General features: G+C 35.9%; 1 pseudogene; it reads right to left on the bottom strand.

Moving 5' to 3' along the window:
- Positions 1–4,922: 4,922 nt before the first annotated feature.
- On the bottom strand, positions 4,923–5,835 carry LOC127742611 (30S ribosomal protein S2, chloroplastic-like; annotated as a pseudogene).
- Positions 5,836–6,508: the final 673 nt, after the last annotated feature.

Raw genomic sequence — 6,508 nt, 5'->3', positions numbered from 1 at the left:
GGATTATAATTGATTATGGATTTTCGAATAATAATAAATAATAAACAGAAAATAAAGATAATTAAAATAGGATAGAAATACTTATGTAAATTAATGGTGGGAATTTCAGATAGGCGTGTGGAGATACTGTGCCCTTTCTTTTTCTACTTTCCTACTTCTTCCTTCCAGTTCTTTCATTCCTTCCTATGGCAAGCTGTATGTAGGGTATCACTGTTGTCAATGGATGCATCCCATCCTCTCAGTGAAAAAGGTCCAAATGCTCTGTCACAGCACGGCTAATCATCTGTCGGTTCTCAATCAGGTTGGGATAGAATCCCTTGATTCTTTTGCGTCTGTCACTAATGCCCAGCCTTCAGGAGTTTGAAGCTCGTCACAGTCATTCAATCCCAGAATCCTACTCGGAATACCACAGACAAGGTTTAGACTTTTCAGATTCTCATGAATGCCGCCATCAATCTAGCTTATACCACGAAGATTCTGTTTAAGGAATCTAAGAGATACGCGCCCGGCCTAAGGTAGAACGGAAGTGGTTGTCAATCACGCGCGTTCATAGGTGAGAATGATGATGAGTGTCACGGATCATCACATTCATCAAGTTGAAGTGCAACGAATATCTTAGAATAGGAATAAAGGGAATTGAATAGGAAATAGTAGTAATTGCATTAAAACTTGAGGTACAGTAGAGCTTCACACCCTTAATCTATGGTGTGTAGAAACTCCACCGTTGAAAATACATAAGTGAAAGGTTCAGGCATGGCCGAATGGCCAGCCCCCCAAAACGTGATCAATAGTCGCCTCAGATGAAGAATAAAATAAAACTGGGACCAAAGATGTCTAATACAATAGTAAATTATCCTATTTATACTAGACTAGCTACTAGGGTTTACATGAGTAAGTAATTGATGCATAAATCCACTTCCGGGGCTCACTTAGTGTATGTTTGGGCTGAGCTTGATCCATCCACGAGATGAGGCTTCTCTTGGAGTTGAACGCCAAGTTGTAATGTGTTTTGGGCGTTCAACTCCGGGTCATGACGTGTTTCTGGCGTTTTACTCTAGACAGCAACATGGAACTAGTGTTGAGCGCCAGTTTACGTCATCAATTCTCGAATAAAGTATGGACTATTATATATTGCTGGAAAGCTCTGGATGTCTACTTTCCAACACTGTTAAGGGCGTGCCATTTGGAGTTCTATAGCTCCAGAAAATCCATTTTGAGTGTAGGGAGGTCAGATTACAACAGCATCAGCGGTCCTTTGTCAGCCTCCTATCAGAATTTTGCTCAAGTCCCTCAATTTCAGCTAGAAATTACCTGAAATCACAGAAAAACACACAAACTCGTAGTAAAGTCCAGAAATATGAATTTAACATAAAAACTAATGAAAACATCCCTAAAAGTAGCTTGAACTTACTAAAAACTACCTAAAAACATTGCCAAAAAGCGTATAAATTATCCGCTCATCACTTTGCTTCAGCGAATATGGACCAAGCTGATAGGTTCAATTCATTTTGATACTCCTAACAAATCTCCTACCTCAAATAAGATGATTTGATCATTGATTGAGAGGATTTCCTTTCTTTTGGTCAAATTCTCTTCTCTTTATGATTAGGAGGTTCTAGGCCTTGGAATGGGCTATTCATGGCATGTTATCTGTGTCATTTAGAGTTCATTACCAAGGACATATGTATGTATGTGTATATGTATGTATGTATGTATGTATGTGTTTAGTTGAAGAAAAGCCTAATATAAAAACAGTTAGATTTTATGATCTCTTACAAATTGTGGCAAAACCATTGTAAGAAGGTTGCATTTATTTTGGATTATCTTGTACTATATGTTAGAATGTTATTAAGGTTAAGGCAAGTGAAAATCTTTTAAGCAGTGAGCTATACTAATATAAATGAACTAGATTTTAGAATAGACAAAATTCTTAAAAAATGTTATGATGTTAAGAAGTTAGGGTTAAGTACGATTTTGGTTCATAAGGTATTTGAAAATTTTTCCGTTTCTAACCTTTTTTTGCATACAAAATCGTCCCTAAGATCCAACTTGGTTTTAAAATCGTCCTTTGGAAAATTATACCCTTACCTCACCATATCACCATCTCACTCACCTGTCCCTTTTGATCCTGCTTTGCTTCTTGGCTTCTCCTCTCCCTCTTCCCCTCTCTTCTTTCTTTCTCTCTTTTCCAAAGATATCACAAAGAAAACAAAGACAAACAACAAATTTTAACCTCAACCTCAACATCTCTAACAACCAGTTCAGTAGCTACCTTCAATGGAACTACTCTCTAACAATGGAAGTTTCAAAATAGAACCCAAAAATAAGGAAACAACGAACAACAATAGAAGTTTTAAATTAACAAGCAGAAATAAAGCAAAAATGAACAAAAAAAATTGCATTCCAAAGAAAAACATAATTGATGCCCCTTTCCCTTTCCTTTCCCCTTCTTCTTCTTCTTCCCCCCTTCTTCCCTTCTACATTATTTCTTCATCCGTTTTCTTTTTTTTTTTCATTTTATGATTTTTTTAGTTAGGGATAATTTGGGAATAGAATTTAAAATTTTGGTAAAAAGGACGATTTTAAAACTAAATTAAATCTTAGGGACGATTTTGTATGCAAGAAAATGTTGGGGACGAAAAAATTTTCAGCCTATACCTTAAGGACCAAAATCGTACTTAACCCAAGAAGTTATCTTCCAAATTACGACAAAAATAAAAAAATTGATTATTTCTCAAATGGTTGCATGTTATATTACAAAGAACATGAAAATATTACAGTTTACAAATTTTGCAAAATAACAGAGGCAGAGAAAGAGATTGAAAGTTAAAAAATGAAGGACAAAGAGAATTTCATTGACATAAAAGATTTCATGCCTCCATCAGTTTAGCCCCGCATGTGACATAACATCATGAAAATAGGAAAGATAATATATTATGACTTATCTATTGGACGGTGAGACATGCTTGCACTTTGATCAAATGTATTCGAATTTTAATATGGATTCATAATAAATTCTAACTTTGAAAATCCATATTCTTGTTGATCCATTGTTCTTAATTACTCCATACAATTTGCCTCTAAAAATATGAATAAAAGATCTCTACTTTGATGGTAATCAGTGGCTAAGAGAAGGGGAGTTGAATCTTAGGCCCTTTTTGCTGACCGTTACTTTCTGTCCTTTGATTTGACTTTAGGAGATTTTTCTTCTTTTTGTCTCGTAACTAGTCAAGAGACATTTTCTTTTTACCTCGTAACCAGTCAGGAGTCATTTTTCAATTTTATCTTCTGTACAACAGAATAAGAAATGGAGTAGAAGAGAGAGAAAATCACACCAAGAAGTATCCTGGTTCAGCTGCTAAGTGCAATGCAGCCTACATCCAGTCTCCATCACAACAATGATGGAATTTCACTATAATCATCTTGATTATATACACCAATTCTCCCTAGGAACTACCCTTCCTATCCGGGACAAGTTCAAAATCTATCCCCAATCCTGAACTTGACTTGGTCACCTACCAAGCTTTCAATAGCTAAGTGCTAACCCAGCTTACAAGCGGACTCTCACAGAATCATGATGCACAACACATAGATGTACAAAGGACCTCTAGGACACCTATGACTTTTTCTTTAATTTTGTACACTCTGTCTTTTTCCACTTATTGGCTTTTTCTTACAAACCTCATTGTTTACCTTTTTCACCATGAGACTCAAGATAAACAAAACATAAAGAAAATACAAAATAGAAAACATTGAAGGAGAAGAAGTTTTGTTAGCTTGGGTAGCTATGAGAACTCTGTGCTTACTCTCCTTGTCTCAAGCCTTGGCCATTCACCCTTATTATAGAAGCGGAAGCTTCCAAGGTTGAAACGGTTCAACCGAGCCAACTTCTTCTTCTTCAACATCAAAACCGGTTCGAACAGAGAGAAGAGAGAGGGAACCGAAAGCAAAACCAACATGCAATTACCTCTCTCTCATCGCTTCTCATCAAGCTTCATCAATCTGAGCCTTCCATCTTAGCTTGGTCCCCAAGAAGGATTTTTGACCCATGATGAACACTTGATCCTTGTCAGCTCTATCTGCTCCACTTTTGCTTCCTCCTCCACGTAGTTACAGTAGCTACCTTCTGTGATGGATGAACAAAAAGTAGAAACGAGTCATACCACTGGGATCTTCTTCTCTGACCGAATAGGATTGCTTCCATTTGTAGGCATGGAGATCTTGAGGCTTCTTCACCACATCTTGCCCTTAGTGGTAAAGATCTCAGTTATGCCAACTGTAGATCTTCTTTTTGCAAGGGCCATCATCACCTTGGCCGCTTGCTTCTTCTAGCTTCTGTTCTTCTTCTTCTGATAGCTTATTCTTTCTTCCATCTTTTTTTTATGGATGTGACCGAAAACTAGAGAGAGAAGAGAGAGAAGGGTAAAAAAGATTTCAATGGAATTGATGAATAAAATTAAAAGAAATTAATTTCCCATTCCCCATGCTTAGTAACGTGTGAGAGCCACAAAAGCCATCAAATTAATTTTGAAATTTCTCTCTCCTATTACCAATGCAACAAAGGCAAGTTAATTAAATTTGAATTCTATTCACAGATGGGAGTGGGTATCCGTGGAAACCAGTATTTTGTTATATCATTAGGGTAAGGATCCATCAACCCGCTAGTTCTTTTTATGAAGCACAAACGGGAGAATTTATCCTGGAAGCAGAAGAACTACTAAAGCTGCGCGAAACTATCACAAGAGTTTATGTACAAAGAACGGGCAAACCTGTATGGCTTGTATCCGAAGACATGGAAAGGGATGCTTTTATGTCAGCAGCAGAAGCTCAAGCCCATGGAATTGTTGATCTTGTCGCGGTTGCGAATTAGCAGCAATGATTCCACGCAAATGCACGATTTTCTATTTTTTTTATTCGTTTGGAAATTTCCGGAAAAGCTAATCATAGGTTCTTCTCCCATCGGAACAATAGGGACGTTATGCTCATTATTAAACTTGTTGAAGAGATCAAATAGAACCAAGATAGATCTTTTTGATCAGAGGTTGAATCGATCATCAGAAGAAGAATTAGGCCAAAAATTAGGATACATTCTGGGAAAATAAGACTTCCATCGAAGAGAAGCAACTGAAAGGCTTTCATAAAAATTCTCGTAGAATCGAGAATGAAGTTTTCATTCTGTACATGTCAGATCATGAATTAGTAACTGCATCCAATCTCCAAAAAATCCCAATTGTTTCGAATTTTCTCTTTTTTTTTGTAATGGAATATTTTTCGGGGTCACAATTTGTATCGATTAAACAAATTGTTGGAATTCCCAAAGTGATACATTCTCTAAGAGCGGTATACTCCTCTTGCTGATCAATGATTATGACAATATCGGGTAAGCCAGTCATATATTTAATGCCACCCAGATAGGTTTCCAAGTGCAATAACTGTCTCTTCAAAATAGCAGTATCTTTTTTTGGCAAACTATGGATTCTGCCCGTTTTTTGTTCTGTTCTCAAGGACCTGAACTTATGAAGTCTCGTTTTTGTAGTATACCAATAGGTTAACATACCGCCGAGCCATTTTTTTATTAACATAATGACACCGAGCTCTTGTTGCAGCCCGTGCTATTAAATCCGCAGCTTTATTTTTTGTGCCAACAATTAAAAATTGTTTCCCCTTACTTGCTGCATCAAAAACCAAATCACAAGCTTCTGATAAAAAGCGAGCAGTTCTTGTAAGATTTAGAATATGAATACTCTTATGTTTTGTGGATATATAAGGTGCCATTCTGGGATTCCATTTTCTAGTACCATGGCCAAAATGAACTCCTGCTTCCATCTGGCTCGTAGATGTTCAGCCTCCAATGCAGAAACTTACTTTCACAGATAGACTAGCAAGCAAGGTCCTCAGCACTTACTATGACCTCGTCCCTTCTTGCTTCCCTGCTGAGGATGTTGGAATAAACTGTAGAAATGGAATATAAAAATATTCCTATAGAATCTTGAGGAACGGGAGGATTTAATCGTAAATATTGACTAATTCTTACGAAGTACAAATCAAAAAGAAGTCTAAAAAAAAGATAAATTTCATCTATATCGAATTTGAATATCAGAATAGTAGATATAGTTCTGATTCAATGGGTTAGGTCCACTTACTTTTTTTTTTTAATGTTTCGAAATTTTATTATTGGAATAATCGAAAATAGCAATATAAAGAAGATATCATTATTCATTAAATAAAAAAAAGAGACTGATAAAAATGTTCTACTTTAAAAATAGACTCAGTACTAAATAGACTAAGTAGAAATTGTTTACTAAAATTTGATTATCATTCATTAGAATGATAACAATAGTTTATTACAATTCAGAATTCTATTTTCTACTGAAATTAGACTCTTAGTTTTTTTTTTCGCCATACCCCCTTTTTTTCCTTGCGATTAGAATCGCATTAAGATGTTTTTTTATAATTATGTCGGAACTGTAGAATTTATTAGAAATATATTCCGCTATTGAAAAATGTT

This window comes from Arachis duranensis, chromosome 10, assembly GCF_000817695.3.
Source record: "Arachis duranensis cultivar V14167 chromosome 10, aradu.V14167.gnm2.J7QH, whole genome shotgun sequence".
In the NCBI taxonomy this organism is placed as follows: domain Eukaryota; kingdom Viridiplantae; phylum Streptophyta; class Magnoliopsida; order Fabales; family Fabaceae; genus Arachis; species Arachis duranensis.
Note: the sequence above shows the minus strand (reverse complement) of the source record. Positions and strands in the feature narration are given on the sequence as shown.